This window comes from Drosophila takahashii, chromosome 2R (assembly GCF_030179915.1).
Source record: "Drosophila takahashii strain IR98-3 E-12201 chromosome 2R, DtakHiC1v2, whole genome shotgun sequence".
Classification (NCBI taxonomy): Eukaryota; Metazoa; Arthropoda; class Insecta; order Diptera; family Drosophilidae; genus Drosophila; species Drosophila takahashii.
In genome coordinates this window covers 24,365,512-24,383,405 of record NC_091679.1, presented here as the reverse complement: position 1 = coordinate 24,383,405, position 17,894 = coordinate 24,365,512, and the positions used below count along the sequence as shown (strand labels likewise).

The window sequence follows — 17,894 nt, the reverse complement described above, 5'->3', positions numbered from 1 at the left end:
GGAAACCGAAAGCTCTGAATGGCGAAACACTGAAAGCAAACCAATGTGTTGCCACATTTCAATCGTTTTTCCCAACACTGGCACAATGCAGCGAGCCCGCAAGTGTAGGGAACTGATTTACGTTCGCCCACCGCCCAACCGCCCACTCGACGGTTTATACAACGTTTTATATTGACATTAAATAGCTGTTGATATAAATCAGCAAACGCGTAAAAACGCACAGCAAAGCAGAAATCATCAACAGCTCGGTTCGAAGCCAGGGGTTCAAGCTCGCCTCCCCTGCAATAAACAAATAAATATGCACAGGCCCCTGTTGGTGTTGCCGATGTTTATTTTGAAAAAAACCAAAAACAGGACGACCGACGAAGGGCGATCGGTGAGCAAGAAATGCGGGCCATGATTTTTAGCGACATGGCACGTACACAGCCAAAATGTTTGCACTGCTGGGGTGGCCGGGCCAAAAGGGAGTGGATTCCTGCCGTGGCTGTAGAATGGAGGCTACGTGGGATGCAAATTCTGCCAGACGGTTGGGCACTTGAAAACTCGCCGGCAGCACGGCTCCTGTTGCTGTCAATTTTGGACTCCGGCTTTTTGTTGCGCTCTACGTGCCAGACAGCCCGACTGGCTGCCAGTAGAGCCTTGAGTCCTGATGAGCCGCAGCCCCAGCGATGTCCTGATGACTGCCTTGTGAGGACGACACATAGAGAAATATAAGTATTTTAATATGATCTATTAAATGATATTTCAGTGTCGTTAGATCTCTAGTATAGATTATTTATTTTACATTTTAGAATAAAGCAATTATTTTCCCAGTTCTCCTTCTTTGCATGTTTATAAAATCTGAATTCTGACACAAATATTTAAAAAAAATATGTGCATAATATAAATTTATAACGAATTTTTTTATTTTATTGATCCATTAATCCATCGATCAATGCACTACAATAAAAGTGATATTTTTTTCAGTGTCTTACACACTATAACTTGATGCCTCCAGTTAACCGCCGTTGTTGTTGGTCGGCTCGGATTACCCACACAGCTGAAAACTGAGTGCTCTGCGCGAGTGGCTGAACAATGGGAAAGTGTGCTTTAATAAATTAAATTATGCATAAATTGCTTAAAATAAGTCAAAGGCCAAGAAGAAAAAAAAGAACTAAGGGAAGAACAAAATAACTTTTTGTGGAGTATATATGTATAAATGCAACCAATATATATTAACAAAGAGAACAATGAAAATCATAGGTGATAAATAACGATAGCTTCCACTAATGAAAAATATAAAATACCTCAGTCAATTCATATTTCATACAGTTTATTAAATCACCGAAAATAACGAATTTTTCCGCCTAGTTCGTTGGTCACACTTGCATTGTTGCATATGCCATGTACTTGAATCACTTGCAGCTCTTTCCGAGTTAATTAACAACATTGTAGCTCAAATTTCGGATACATTGCAGGTGGTCAGGACCATTGTTAGTTTCCGAGCTCTATGCCTCACTGCAGTTGCGGTTCAGTTCTGTTTGGATTGGTATACGTATTTTTGGTTTTGGTCGAGCATTCGGTTATCCCGGGGTTGGACCATAATTGCCGGGCCTTCCAGCGGGCCGTAAAAAACACAGCCGAATGTAAATGTGGCTCTGCCTGGTTAATTAAAATGCTCTACGTACGGCTTTCGGCAGACAATGCCAGTTGGCCCATCAGTCTGGGGTTTGGGAAGGCTTCAGGATAAAGGAGTCAGTAAGTTAATGCCGAACATAAATAACAAAGAACAAACAGAAGTGTTCAGCACAGCCAGCCACACCAGCAGCAATAATAGTACAAATAATATTCCAATATGTATATGTATAGAACATGCAATAAAACAACAGTCTGGCTGGGTTGGCAGCAGAACGAAATAATACGAATGCAACAGAGAAAGTAGGGTGTTAAGTGGAAAGGGATCGAATGGGCGATACTTAACAGGAAATAAAGCAGAACTTAGGAACAGGTTTGTAAAACGATTTTACCACAGATACCTAGGCTTAAAACTTAAATAATATTACCTATGATCACAATCTATTTGCTTAGGTATGGTAATACCTATACATTAATCCACTTAAGTAATTATCCCCCTCTTAGCAAATAAAACTCCATTTGCGTTCGGCATGTAATTTTAATCAATAGCCCGGCTTTAACGAGGTCCTAATATACCTCTTTCCGTTCGGATTGCAATCGACTTTTAGGGGAGGATTGCAATATAATTACACCAAATGGTTGTTGTGGTTAACAAATTTATAACGCTGAATAACGAGGCGGCAGCAACAGTCGTTTGGTCACAGCACAGGCATTCGTCTCCTGGCAATTTTCAAAGCTGACCACGCCCCACAGTGGGGCGCCTAGAACAAAAAGTCTGCCAAAATGTTTTTTTTTTTTTTAAGATTTTCCAAAATGTTGAAATGCAACTTTAAAAACAATTGAATTCTCTATACAAATCAAAAGGAAAGAGTGATCTGTGATGAATGGTTCTCCCACTACAGATTTTTAAAGTATATTTTTCGAAATATAATTTTAGCCAACAAGAAAAAAAGGTATTTTTACACATCTTTGAAATTTTTCTGAAAGCTCCCAAGGGCCTAAGTTGTATATGTAACGATTGAAATTTTAAGAGCAACCAATTCTTAAAATATTAAAAAAAAAATAAAAATTTTAGATACATAATTACTATTTTTTTTTAATTTTTTAAAAGTGGTCCAAAAAAATTAGGTTTTTTTGGATATTCTTGGACGTAAAGTAGTGTTACACCCTAGATCCCCGTTTAATTCTTTTTTTTAAAAAAAAGTTTAGATATTTAACTACATTTTCTGAAAAAATTAGCCTGCCCTTTTGTGCCTCTTCTGAGAAAACCGCGGTTAAAGTTAGCAAGAAATTTACGTAATTTGAATAGTTGCCAGCCCTGGGTTCTCCGCGCGCACTTACAGCATGAATCCCTAGTTGTATTACTAGTCAGCTGTTTCCAATTACTTTTGTTTTCCTTTCGCGGCAAGCTGTCCAATTATTTTGTATTATCAAATTTAAATCCAATTATAATGGAAAGTGAAGCCGGAGGTATTTATATTGTGTTCGTGGCGTTAAATATATTCTTACTAATGTGCTGTATTCGTGTTTTAGAGCTATTGTCATGTTTTAGAAGTGTGAAAAATTGTGATTTATCTTGTGGGTAAAATTGAATGTGATACATGTTATCGAAATATAATCAAAAACGTGATTTATACCCATTTTTTTTAAATTATGCAATATTTTCTTGACAGAAATTACAAGAATAAGAATTAAGAAATTACAAACCAATTTAAAAAAAATCTAACCATTGACGTAAATTGATAAATAATGACTTAATCCAAATTTACATAAAAAATATGAAATAGAACCGATATATTCCCTTTTGTACTAAGCGTTTATATGGCAGCTATAAGTTATAGTTAACCGATTTGAATAATTTTTTTTTTTTTAAATCAAGTTAAATTAAAAAAAAATATTGGGAAACTTAGAACCCTATAACTAATTTATTTATATTTTTTTTCTTAAAAAAACAATTTTTTTTTTCTTAAAAATTTTCTACAACAAAAAAATTGCACTAAAAAATTCACCTTATGATGTTTTTTTACATATTTAATTGCCTTTAAGAATGCCTCATCAAAAGATATTCGCTATAGGGCTCCGCTGATTTAAGGCAGGCTTTTGGCTTTTTCGCCCCACTGTGCGCCCCTCCTCCGTCCCTTCTGGGCCCAAACACGCACAGGGCCAGTATATACTTGACCAAATGTTTCCGTAGGTTATTCCCAGCCACAGGTTGTCACCGGAATGGCTGAGGTGCCGGGGCAACGGACCAGGACAAAAGGTGAAATTATTTCTGGATCTGGGTTTCTGTTCCACTTCGCCCCTCACCTGTTCGGCTACTCCTTTTGCCCATAAACGCATGCAGTACCGTTTCCCATTGTCGACAGCAGTCAGTTGTTTGATTTATGTCCTGCCCTCGTTGTTATTGTTGGTACTCAAATTAAAAACTTTCAAATGACTGGGGCCATAACTCAAATGTCAATGCATTTGTTTAACTTCAAATGGGCAAGTGCTAGCATTTTTGTTTTAACTAAAACAATGCATGAAAAGCTAATTTATTTAAAATGTATAAAAGTACTTTGAACACTAAATAAATATCAATTCTAGTTTTTCACATATTACACGTTTTAGTATTTAATGCAGGGCTGTGAACCACTCCGGAGCTGAACCACTCCGAACCGGAGTGGTTCACTTTTTTTAGAAAACGAACCGAACCGTAAACCGGAGCGCCGATTTTTTTTATAATTGAACCGGAACCGAACCGGAACTTTTTTTTTTTTATATTCGGTTCGGTTCACGAAAAATTTATTTTGTGTGTTCGTGTTTTTTTATTCAACAGTGTGGGGGGTTTTCTGATCATATTAACATAGAGTTTATTTACTAAGGGAAATAAAAATGCGCCAATTTTTGTGGCTATGCAATGACTGCATCTAACTCAAACAATCTAATAATATATAACTATCATCTTCCAAAACTTTTCGCAGTATGCCCACATTAAAATTACATGATTAAAGCAAAGAGTATACTCTTTGCCTTAACTGGTAAACACTTTGAGTCAAAATCTGCCAAGTGGGCCACCCCTGTTCCGAAGGTCCGATTTTCATCGAACTTTTTTACTTTTCCGGTTCACAACGAAAATATAAGAACTTCATTTGAACGGTTTTGCGAAATTTAGAGTTTTACCGGAGTTATAGGGGTCAAAACATGGCATTTTTGACACTTTTTCGAAAAAGTTGCACTCAGTCATTAATTCATAACTTCGGAACGGTAAGAAATATCTTTATGATGTTTTCACTAATCGCTCAAGAATTATTATGGCTTTCCATAAAAAAATGTAAAAAAAAATTAAAATTTAGTTTTCTTAAAAATAAATCAACATTTTTTTTAGTTTTTATTTTTTTCAGTGTTCTTCACCAGCTATTGAGTTTAAAACCATTTGAAAATGAAGTTTGATTCATTACGAAAAAGATCCAAAAAAAAAAAAGAGTGGCCCGGCCAAAGGTTTTTCGCAATATCGATTTGAAGAAGGGCGCACAGCGGATTCCCATACAAAACGACAAGAAGTGCCTCATTGACAGCTGCAGTCGGCTGACGCTACGCGCGCAACGGCATGTGTTGACCAGCCAATTTTCATGTGCAAGCCGTTTTTGTATGGAAAACCGCTGTGCGCCCTTCTTCAAATCGATATTGCGAAAAACCTTTGGCCGGGCCACTCTTTTTTTTTTTTGGATCTTTTTCGTAATGAATCAAACTTCATTTTCAAATGGTTTTAAACTCTATAGCTGGTGAAGAACACTGAAAAAAATAAAAACTAAAAAAAGATGTTGATTTATTTTTAAGAAAACTAAATTTTAATTTTTTTTTACATTTTTTTATGGAAAGCCATAATAATTCTTGAGCGATTAGTGAAAACATCATAAAGATATCTCTTACCGTTCCGAAGTTATGAATTAATGACTGAGTGCAACTTTTTCGAAAAAGTGTCAAAAATGCCATGTTTTGACCCCTATAACTCCGGTAAAACTCAAAATTTCGCAAAACCGTTCAAATGAAGTTCTTATATTTTCGTTGTGAACCGGAAAAGTAAAAAAGTTCCATGAAAATCGGACCTTCGGAACAGGGGTGGCCCACTTGGCAGATTTTGACTCTTTATAAATCATAAATCTAGTAACTTTACTTATAAGTCTTAATGTTATGGTACATATTTCAATGAAAATACATGGAAATAAATGTTGACTTTATTATTTCATTAAAAAAAAATTATTTTTTTGAACTCTGGTTCGAACCTGAACCCTGCTCCGGCTCATCATTGAACCGGTTCGCAAACCGGAACATTATCTGTCGATTAGGTTTGAACCCCGAACCGAACCCATGCAAAAATAATATGGGTTCACAGCCCTGATTTAATGTAAACATTTACACAAGAAGCTTTCGATTTTTGTATTATATTTATTTTTAATTATAATTCGAAATTTGAGCAATTATGGTAATTTAATAATTTTTCGAAAAGCTCCTCGTTTTTATATTTTAACAAAAACCATTAATTACATTTGCTGCGTCATTTAAATATTTCACTACCAAATTAAATTCCTATTTTGCATTGAAATCGAATATCAATTAAAATGACAGCTAAGGAGTTTCACGAGTAAAGAAGTTCCCATTTCTTTAATCAATCATTTTAATTCTTAATAAATATTTATCAAATAAAATATATAAATGCGTCTTGCTAACTTGTAAAGGTAAAGGGAATTATTTTGTTTATTTCTTGGGAGCGCCCCATTCAGCATACAAGATATTCACAAGTGCATCTTGTCAACAGGGGCTTGAATAGGACCACTTGGTAGTGGAGCACAGCTGGAAGTTGGCCCAAAGGCACCTCTAACTCCCCTCCCAAAAAGCAGTAACTATAAACGTTTACCACAACCGGGTTGCGGAACCACATCAAAACATCAGGGAGCTTCTATCAATATGGCAGAGCAACGAAAGGAGAATCGCAATTGTAGAATTGTAGAACTACGGATGCGGGGAGGGGACCCGGTCAAGCTGCAACTGCAGACGATTGGCGGCGGCAACAATTAGATAAGATCAACAGGCGGAGGAGTCTCGACCGCAAAACGGAGTCAACGCGAAATGGGCGACACACGGAACCGCAAAACTAAGTGCCACGCCCATTTAATTGCAGAAAACAACGCCACATGGGGCGACAATTTGCTGGCGACATTTAGCATCAAAGGGCAGCCGAGCCAACCGCCCACCGCCCCCTTTCGTACCCGCTGTCAATGCATAAAATTATTTCCGCTTCAAGCTACACGGCGCGGAAATTAATGGACTGGCAATATTCAATGGTACACTAAAATAACTAATGAAAATTTTAACATAATCTCAAAACCTCCTAAATTGTTAAGAAATCGATTTTTATTTATTTCAGTTTTAATCGTTTTTTGATTTTACTTATAATAATGAAATTTAAAACTTCCTTGTATGATTAGTTACACATTATTTTAATGCAAAAAAAAAGAATAAACTACATGTTTACTTAAGATACCCATGTTTTTTTGATTGTGTAATGAGTTGGTATTGTCTGCAGTTTCTGGACCCCAAAAAAAGCTCGAATTTATTTTCTGAGTGTAACATTTCCCTGCCCTGATCCGCTTCCCAGCAAGCAATTCTAATTAAGCAAAAGACATTTGGATTGACACGAGACAAGCGAAGCGACTGTGTAATCGGAGCAGTCGCTGACCACCGCCCAACCTTCCAGCCATCCCATCCCATCCCATCCCAACCAGACCAGAAGTCCAGAGCCCGAGCCCAGAAGCCTCCCCCTCGCTGTGCAGCAAATTGCATAGAATAAATTTTCATTAAACACTGACTGCGGACGAGTCTCAGTCGGCACGTCGATGTAAACTGTCAGGACATACAAAACGGAGGGCGCGGCCTTTATAATGGGTCAACGGCCCGCCGTCCGTCGGCAATGAAGATGGAGCTGAAATTCGAGTTATTCTGTTCGGTTCTGTTCTGTCCATTTTCATAATTTTTAATTATTTTTAATTTAATTGTCGCGCCTCGCGTGCTCTTCGCAACCAAGTGACTCCATCTCTGACTCAGTTGGGCACTGGTGATTGAAGACTGTACAGGGTACAGTGATGGCTGAAGCAAGTGAACAGGGGCAGGGGAGTAGTGAGAACGAGCAATAAAATTCGTCTACATTGGAAGCGATGAGTGCGTTTTGACTGTTAATAAGATAGCGAATGAGTAAGAACTACACCGAAGTCAAAAGACTCTAAAAAAAACCAAATCTGAAAAACAAACAAATACTTAACCATGTCACCTGTTTCTACTCTTGTATAATATTCTATTGATTAAAATCTACAAACCTTAATTCCCAAGTACTTCAACTAAGAGCTCATTTAATTTAATTCCTTGGCTAGTAAATTAGTAACTAAACCATTAAGAAAATTCTACAATTGTTTTAATCAGCTTACAATTTGATCGATTTCAAGCTGCCAGGAGAATCAACAATGCACTAAGCACACAATAGAGTATATCTATTCCTCAAATTTTGATGGCCTCAATTCTTGAGAAAGCACCGGCAGCGTGAATAATGCGTCCACATATAAGAGCAGAATGCTGATTTCAATAATTTTCTGTCTTTCCCGGGAATTATATTTGGAATTTTTCATGGTCGCGGAGGAGGAGTGAACCACCGAAACAAAACGAACGCTGGAAACATAAACAGAAATTTTAATTACATCAAAATGTGCGGGCGCACTTAGTGACCATTTTATGGGGTCACGCGATCTGCGGTCCCCCGAAATCCCGAACCCCCTAGAAACACGCGGACCCTCGAAAGCGATGTCTAGCCAAATGGCAGGTGCCCAGTAGCCACAGCCAGAAGCCGCCAGTTGGAGCCGGTTCCGTTCGGGGTTCAAAGTTATTTACCCCCTGGAAAAATGTTATGTAATTACAAAAGTTTTTGGCTCTAGCCGGCTATCTCTCGCTGCTAACCGAAAATAAACGCTCCGGCCGTTGTCAACGTTATGGCAAAATGTTATCATCTGCAGAACCGACACCGAAAATACCCCAACTATGTGGCGGAAGTGGAAGTGGGAGTGGGTGGCTCCGTACTGCTCTGGATGCCAACTTATTGTCGCCGCTCAAGTAATTCACACAGCAGGTGCTCGCAGTTAGCTGCGGTTCGCATAGCCCAAGTCCAACAAAAATAATTATCACTCTTTCGCAGAAATTAGTGTGCACACAGAGGGATATTCTCCGGGATTCAGAACGCAGGACTCGGGATCCAAGATACCCACTCACTCCTCCTTCGCCATCCCGAAAACCTCGTAAAAGTAATTGCTGTGTTTTGTTGTCAAAAACCTTTGGAGCTCTTTAAGTGGGCAACTTTTGCGCAGGTGGCGGTGGGCAACTGTCAGGCAACTATGCTAACTGTTTAATGTTGTTACCTGAGCAAATTGTCGCCGCTTGTTGCAAATTTCTCAACGTTTTATTGGCGATGTGGGAGTGGCTGAGGGCTGGAACGGGGACTATGGCAATGACGATAACTATGGAGGGACACCGGAAGCACACGATGTTTGGCTTGCAAATTGCTTGATATGATTCCAGCTTGACTGTTTTCGGGTTAACAGTTGTTCGCACAGAGTCTACCGAAGTTATTAAAGCAGACAAGTACTTAATTGGTGCTTGAAAGTCGCATTAGGGGATTTGCAAAACAGATTTGGGGATAGTGGCGGAGAGATTACTCTGCCTCGCTCCCGATTTTCAATGGATTTGAATATTAAAAGAAAAAAATTTTCTGTATTCAGAGCTTAATTGGTGGTCTTTCTAATTTTATAGAAAATTTATTTTACATACTATTTTTTTTTTATGCTGTAAGTAAGGCGTCTAATAGATAATACTTTATAGTAATTTACTTTCTTATCCTTAAATAAAAAAGAGTACATTTTCTGTCTAATTTTTTAGAAGTATTTCAATGGTACTCAAACTGTATACATTTGTACTTGTAAGATTTTATTTGAACTCAGCCGCAAAGTAGTGAAGAACTTTAACCCTTACTCAAAAGTTATGTAACGGACTATGAGAGACATTTAGAGAGTAGATAATAACGTATATATTTTCTTGGAAAAGTTTTCAAATTCTAGCTTGTTTGGCATCGTTTGCATACAGTGAAGTGTGCCACCGAAGAACGGTCGAAATTGTTGATTGTAGTTGGTCGGGCTTGACTGCCACTTCCGAAATTCCATAAATGGCTGGGGCCGCAAACTTTCGGATGACATTTCCCCCTCCTCCTCCTTCTCCTCCTCCTCCCCCTCCTCACGACCCATCCGCGACGCCTTGTAGATTTTCTCCTTAGCCGGCTTCTTTTGAGCCGGCCTTTTGAGCTCTGTCTCGGCCACACTTTTGTGCCAACAGCTAACAACTCGCAGTGCGCATTTCCGCTGAAAACGTGGGTAAAAACTTTTACTTTTGTTTATTTGTCGCTCGTTCCAGTTGATGTTGATGCTGATGTTTTTTCATCATTTGCAGCTCTCGAGTCGGACTGCTCGGCTTTTTGTGCTCGAGCTGCAATCGCTGGCCGCTCTTGTCTGCCGTTAAATGAAAGCTAATTAAGTTTTATTTTTTCCCCCAGTTCGCTTTCTGAATGCGCCGCTCCTCGAGTTTTCCCCGGACTTAAGTGCGGCCGTCCTTCGTCCGTCTTTTGGTCATTACAAGTTGATTAACTCATAAACATTTACTGACAACTGACGTCGGACATCTGACAAGTGGCAAACTTTGTTAGCGGCAGACCCCAACCGAAAGCAAATGATTTTTGTATTTTAACTCGACTTTGCCTGATTTCTTTATTACTTATTTAATTCTTATAATTCTTTCTCTGAGGCCACTTCGTCTTTTCTCTTTCTCAATCTCCTTCCTCGTTTGCATTTGCATTTGCATTCAGATAAATTCAGGCTTTCCGGAATTTGTTTTCGCACTTTCTCCCTCCCTGAACTCCCGGCTCTTTTTGCATTTGAAAATTTAATTTCTTTCGCATTTGCCGTTTCGAATTTCATTTCACTCTTCTTTCGCTGTGTCATTTTGTGCTTTTCATTAATTTGGCGCTATTTTTTCGCCATCGTGTGAACCCATTTAATGTTTTTATTTTTCTTTTATTTCGCCGTTGGCCCACAAAGTAATGTTGATTGTTTGCCTGGTTGACTTTGATTACGAAATTGTTCAAAATAAATAAAATTACACGCGGCTTCCTACCGAAAGTCCCCTCTGTGCTAAGTAAAGACGCCTTTTAATTGAGTTTTTCTCGTTTTCCTCGCCATGGCTCGGCCATGGGTCAGGGCAATTTTCTTGAACCTGAGCAGATTTCTTGACGGGGATAAGGAACCCTGACGGCCAACGCAGAAAAAAAGGTAAAGGTCTCTCGTTTTTAGATTTCCTACTGCCTTGTTAGGGCTAATTAAAATGTGACTTGCTGATGGGTGGGGTCAATCAAGTTGTTAAAAACAATTAACAATGATTTCGCCCTCTTTTGCAAGTAACTTTTGTATTTAAATCTGTATTAAAAATATTCGTAAATGGAAAAATCAGATGTATTTATTGTCCAAAAGAACATAGAAATTATTTCTTGAACAAAATTTAACTAATTTAATAATTTTATTGATATAATCTCGTATTTCATCAGATCAGAGCTCTTACTTTAAACACCGCTGGTAGCATTAAATTCCCTTGGACAAAATGAACAATTGCGAGCACTCCATTGTTTCGTGGTCACAAAATCCATTTCTCGGCTCGATTCAGCTTTCCAGATCTTTCACAACACATCTCCCATTACAAATCCCAGGCAGAGGGTTCCACTCACAGTTTGCTCTACAATGTCCAGGCATTTTCCCAGGTGTATTAGTCCAAAGCCAATACGAACGACTGCCGTACAATAATCAAGGTAATTAACATGCAAACGAAATTATGAACGAGAGCAAAAGGTAAACACACGCAGCCCGGGACGGAGGCAATTCTCAATGGAAATTCATTGTGGAAATTCGGTTTGAATAAACACGGCGCACACAAACGTGGCCCGAAAATACCAAATACCAAAGATGCCTCAAGATCCCTGGGAAACCCGACTCCGGAACGTGATGCGACAGTTGTGATGCGGTCTATTGGTGTTGCCACTGTCATTGTCATTGCACAGCCTCTTTGAAAGCGGGGCAATGATTGGCAAACGTACAGGTAAGTGTATGGGTATAGAGGTAATGTTAAGGTAAAAGGCAAAGCCAAAGTCCCGACTCGACCTTTATGCGTGCGTTGTGTTAATTAAGCAAAGTGAGCGAGACACACGTAGCCGGGCAGGGTAGCTGGATATCTTGGTATCTGAGACGAGGAGGAAAATGCATTCAAATAAAATGCACAGACACAAACCCAGACCCACAGGGCGAAGATTCCAAGGAGTCCGCGCACAAAAGGACGCAGCCGTCGACTGCGATGACGCGATGTCAAAGTCATTCGGGGGAGTCGGAGTTGGTGTACCTGTCCCAGGAAGGTTAATATGACATCCTATGATACCCATTAAAAAAAATTAAATTTATCACCACTCAAAATATTCCATTATGTCCATTATGACTTCTTTATGTTCAATATTATACTTCCAATTTTTAACCTAAATGGTTATATATTTTCCCTCGATTTACTTATTGCTCTGCTATAGAATCTAAGCACGCCCAATATACCCCTCAAAAATTGCAGTCAAGTGGCATGGAAATGTTGCAAGAAGGCATTGAAGCGTAAGTCGGTGATAATCACGGCAAGCCGACGCCTCAACACGTAACCGTGACGTCAAATGCCACGACACGGTCCAAGTCAAAACGAAAGGCGCTTACACTGAAAGATCGATTAGGAAATTTCGCAAATTGATTTTGCGGAGATACATTTTTACACGCACTTTTTAACGAGCCTTAGTTTTTAATAAGTAAGAAAATTAATTGATCTTAAGTGCAAGATTCTTAAATATGGCTCAGGGTTATTTAAAGAAAATAAAATTAAATAAAATGATGAGAGTTCTTAACAATTATCCACTTACATATAAAGAGTCTGCATTTTCCAAAAAATGTAGTAAAAATAATTTAACAACATAAACAAACGATACAAAGAGATTTTATAAACAAATTAAACAGGTCACAATATTTATTTCACATTTTTCTCAGAAATTTTTTTGTTCAGAAATAATTATTTTCAGTGTACAATCGCAACAGCATCAGCAGGACGCAGTCATTGTCATTGCCCCCATATTGCCCTGCCCCCTGCCCACCCGCTGCAGCCAGTGAAAATTGCAGGATAATCACAGCAACTTGAGTTCTGAAGTGGTTGGCGGGGGAAAAGGCTGAAAGAATGCCCCATGGCAGAGGAAAAGGTCGGGGGAAGTCTGACTCTGTTTATGCGTGGTAAGCCAATTTTGATATGAAGCCCTAGTCCAAAAAATAAAAGCAAAGAAAAGCGAGAGCAGACGACGAAAACCAAAATCGTGGCCATTGTTAAAGTGCATGAAGAGAGTTATTCGAGGAGGGGATCGGAGGTCCTCGTTGTCGCCGGAATAATGACATTTTGAGCTCTTCGAAATGTTCTCCGTCATAATCGTTGTCTGCACGATGAAAGCGAAAATATGAATTAAATTTTAATTATTTTTGTTTTCTGTTTCTACCATGCATCAACCGAAACTGCTTTAATAGCGAGAGCAGTCTTTAAGCCCAAAGACGCCGATTTATACAATGCAATCTAGGCCATGTAATCAGAGAACATTCTTTCAAAATTGTATTGCCGAAAACCAGGTACCTAAGGCTCACTACTTTAAGGTAATTTCTAAATAGAAAATCAATATCAACGAACACAAATGTAGACTCTCCTCATATCTTGAAATCAAGTTTCTAAGGTAGAATAAAAGCAAATTGTATACTTTTTCAAATTTAAGGTATTTCGACCAATGGAATAGCCAAGTTTAAATAAGGATATCAATGTCAAAGGCTTGGAAAGTTGCATTTTAGTTATTTGCTTGAGCAAAAAAGCTTAATTAAATGATTTTTGAACTGATTGAAAAGTTTTTCTCTTTTAAGGTATAAAATTCATATATCATTATTTGAAAGTTAAATTCTTTAGGTAATAAAATATTCAAATGTACGGATTTTAATGGACTGTACTGGAATCGTACTTTTATTGTGGCCACTTGTAAATGTTTTTAAATTCAAAGGGCACTTTCAAGAGCTCCTCTTTCATTTACATTTCCGTAAATGCTTTTTTAATGGAAATATCATTTCAATTTTGTTCACTTGCGTTGACATTTCTGGTATTAGTTTTGCAAGGGAATTTTTTACATTTTTCATCAGGCAATACGTATACCTTGGCACCAACCCCGGCCAGCTCAAATTTCGCCGGAGCTCGCACCCCCCGTCGCTGTCAATTTGATATGCCCTGCTGCAATTTCCGTAAATTGCGCGTAAATCGTTTCAAATTTTCACTTGTCTACATTTGATTCTCCTTTGAAAGACCCCATATATACGAATGGTCCTAGCACAGACACACGTTTCCGTATATCCACATAATTCAGCAAATATTTTTCCATTTCATCAGGAGGCGAGGTGGGGGCTATAAACCAAATAAATCAATAAAAAATTATGCGAAGTAATGCATGGGGAAAAAATGGGGAAATGGGAAATGGAAAATGGAAAAAACGAGGGAAAGCCACGAGCGGAGCAAACGGAATCCATAGAAAGCCGCAGCGGCGAAATGAAAAACAAACTGAGCGCCCAGCATTCCTAGAATCTCCCCTCATTTTCCTTCCTTTTTTTCCCAGTTTCGTTTTGTATTTTGTCCTGGCAATCAAAGGACCTCGAGAAGAGCGAAATTTTAAACGGCATCTAAAGCTGCAAATATGAAACTTATGGCAATAATATTGATGTCGTCTTTGACTTGGAGAGGCAAAAACGCCCTTGTAACCCGTAACCCCTGCTAAGCAACCCGCATCAAAAGAGTATGCCTGCCAGCAGGAAAAAGGACGAAAACGAAGACCAGAGGACTAAGACGTTTCTGGACTGAGGAATCCGGAGGGGGGATGGGGTAGGGGTACGAAACGAATTGCGATAAAGATAAATAAGCAGCGATACACTTGATGATGTCCTTGTTGCTCTTGTCGCGCTCACGGCTTCACTCCCTGTTTTTGTTGCTCTTGTTGTTTGTCTCGTCCTTGTTATCCTTGCTGGTGTTTCGGCATTCCCGTCCCCCCCATCGCCTCGCAATCGTATTGTATTATTTAAATTTGATTTTATTTCATGAAAATTGAGTTTCGTTGCGGGGTTGTGTTTTTGCTCTCCACTGTCTGTTATTGCCGTTGTCCTTTCCACTGCCTCTCCGGCCAAGGAGGCCTCCCCCATATCTGCTTATCGCTTCTTATGCCTTCGCATTTTTCTTATTCCGTCGTCCTTTTTTCGCAGCCCTATTTTGCGGCGAGGAAAGTTCGTAAACAAATTATAATATTGAACTTGTCATAGATACGCGCTTTTGATTGTGTCTATCTGTGAATGGGCCAGTGGGCGGGCCTTGGAGTGGGAGTGGCACTTTCAATGGCCAGAAGGACACGTGAGGTAGGTCATTACAAATTTCGGAGAAGTAAACTTGGGGCATAATTCTGTTGAATTGTTGTTCGTTTTTAATATATACCTGAACAACAATTTAAGTGAAAGGAGACTTGAAAAGAAAAATATACATTTTTAAGGCTGATTTAGACATTATTTTATAATTCTAAAATTTTAATTTATTTTTGTAGTGCCTATGTTTAGTATTTTAAATATGTTCTTTATTTTCCTTTTATTTTGCTAATACTCCTTTGAACAATGATTTTCTTCAAATTTTTCCTCCCAACTATTTCCGAACAATTTTTCCTTATTCTCCGCCATTTCTCGATTGTTCCCTTGCAGCTTTCTGGTCCGTTTCGTGGCCATTAAACCAAAACAACGGGCTTCATTTATTTTCAATTAAAAGTCAATCATAACTTCGCTTATCAATAGAACCTTCTGCGCGCACACCCTCTTTTCCGACTCAAGGGAAAAGCTTCGCAATAATAAAAAAAAACTTTCCCATAACCAAACAATAAAATGCTTGGGCAACAATTATGCTGCAGTTTGTGCCCTGCTCAGTGGCTTTTCCCTGATTTTCTGTGTAGTGTTTGGATTTACGGAGAACATGCGAAAAACATGCGAAGCCACAAACTGCACAACTTTCTTTAATAGGCTTCCTTATTGTGCTCGACCCGGCTTCTGTTGATTTTTCCCTTCCCGAAGGATATGCGGATAGTTAAGCTCCCTCTGGCTGATTTTGTTCTCAATTTTTTTCTGGTTTTACCTTAGATGGAACGGGTTGGCAGAGATCCGTGCGGTTTGCAGAACATTCCTAATTGAAGCAGTGGAATTCCATAAGCGGATTTCATTTGTTTTTCCAGCTTAGCAAAACGAATTTCTCATTCGTTATTAATTCGATGCTTTCGAAATATTTTTTTTCCCATTCGGTTCACGGATAAATTTGAAAAGCTTAAAGTTGTTTAAGCGAAATTAAATTGTATGCATGTTGGGACGATTTAAGCCATTGAACTAAACATGGATAAATTTTAAAGCGCAATCTGCCAGCTTAAATGCAATTTTGTTTCATATTTTCATTTACTTCGGGCAACTTTACTTTTTATTACCTTAATGTATAAGTGTTTATTAAATCTCAATTGCCTTGAGTTCGTTTTTACATTTTCCTTTTAAAATATTCACCTTTAAGGATATTTGCATTGCCATCGGACTTTCCACTCGTTATCACCTTTGTTTATTCCGAAACATTTTCGTTTATTTTGTTGACTGTTCAATTAAAAAATCTTCCGTTGCACATTTGCGTTTAAATTTATTTTGTGTATTTAAAATTTACTTATTTACAACATTTAAAATGATTCCATGAGAATAAATGTATTTCATTTTGTAGCCAATGAAAACTAGCACAAAAATGCACATGTTAGCTACTTGATTGTGGGGAATTTAAAAGTTTTCTATGAGCTCCACTGGAAGTTTGGAAGAAATATGTTTCTCATTTTTATATTCTGTTGAATCCAGCCAGGCGTCAACTGTAGCAGCCAATTATCGTGATAAGGCAATTGGGGAAGAAATCCTTCAGGTGGAATCGCCTCCCAGGAGAAGCCAGTCTGCAAGCGACATCTACGCATTAGGGCAGTCAACCCCTAACCCTTCGTCCTTTTTGGAAAGATTTTGGGGAGGTGGGGTCTAAAACGCGTTAAGCTCGCCACTAAGCCAAGTTGACGGGCAAATATTCAGGGTTATGCCGGGCTAGCATTGCCATTGCCATTCCCATTCCCATTCCCTGCTTACTGGTTACTGTCATTGACATGCGTTTAGAAGGGGAACAGACCCCAAAAGCAGAACAATGGGGACAGGCGGGAATCGTCATGTCAGACCCAACTTCAAGTTTTCTAGACGCCGCAGATAGAAGGACACTTCTTCCTGGTAAACAAAGTAAACAATTGCACAGAGCACAGGAAGGGCAGAAAAAAAATGTTTTTGATGTGGGTGAATGTTTTTTTTTCCTTTTTCCAGGCGCAGACAGGACTTAAAAATTGAATTTCATTTGCTTTTCAATTTGCCCCGAGGGCAACGGGGGATATGCGCAAAGTGGGGAAGCTGGGGGTGGTGTGATTTAGCTAATATATGGTCGTGCCCCCAAAGCCATGGTTTAGTATCCCCCTCCCGCTCGCGCTCTCTATTCTTGTCCCTTTTCCGCTTGCTCTAAAAGAAAGTAAATATTTTATTACACACATTTATGACGCACTTTGCTGCAGAGAGAGCAGGAGAGGGCGAGGGAAAAACTTTTGGGACGCAAAACTGCCAAGTGGAACTATTAAAGCTGTAAAAAAGTTTTCCCACACACAGATACGCACACACCAACACAGTCGCAGCCAGAGGGACACACACACAAACATGCGGCTAGCGCTGTCAGCATATCTCTCTCTCTCCCTCCCTCTCTCTGTCTTTCTGTTGTCGTCGTCGTCATTTTGACCGGAAATGCGCAGTTTTTAGTGAAGTGCATGCCATTTTGAATTGCCAACACACAGACACACACTCGCACACTCTCGCACAGCTGCCTAGATGGACTCCACTCACACACAGATGCTAACCACTGGCGTTTGTCAACACAGCTCGCGCACTTTGCCTAAAACAAAACGAATAGGCAGGCGCTCCTCGCCCCAACCCCCCAAAAGGCCACCC

General features: G+C 39.1%; 1 long non-coding RNA gene across 1 annotated transcript; it reads right to left on the bottom strand.

The window, feature by feature from the left end:
- Positions 1 to 669: 669 nt before the first annotated feature.
- On the bottom strand, positions 670 to 1,817 carry LOC138912405 (uncharacterized). The gene is made up of 3 exons (XR_011417942.1): positions 1,668 to 1,817; positions 1,287 to 1,593; positions 670 to 684 (listed from the first exon to the last, which is right to left on the bottom strand). It is a non-coding gene; the product is annotated as an uncharacterized lncRNA (long non-coding RNA).
- Positions 1,818 to 17,894: the final 16,077 nt, after the last annotated feature.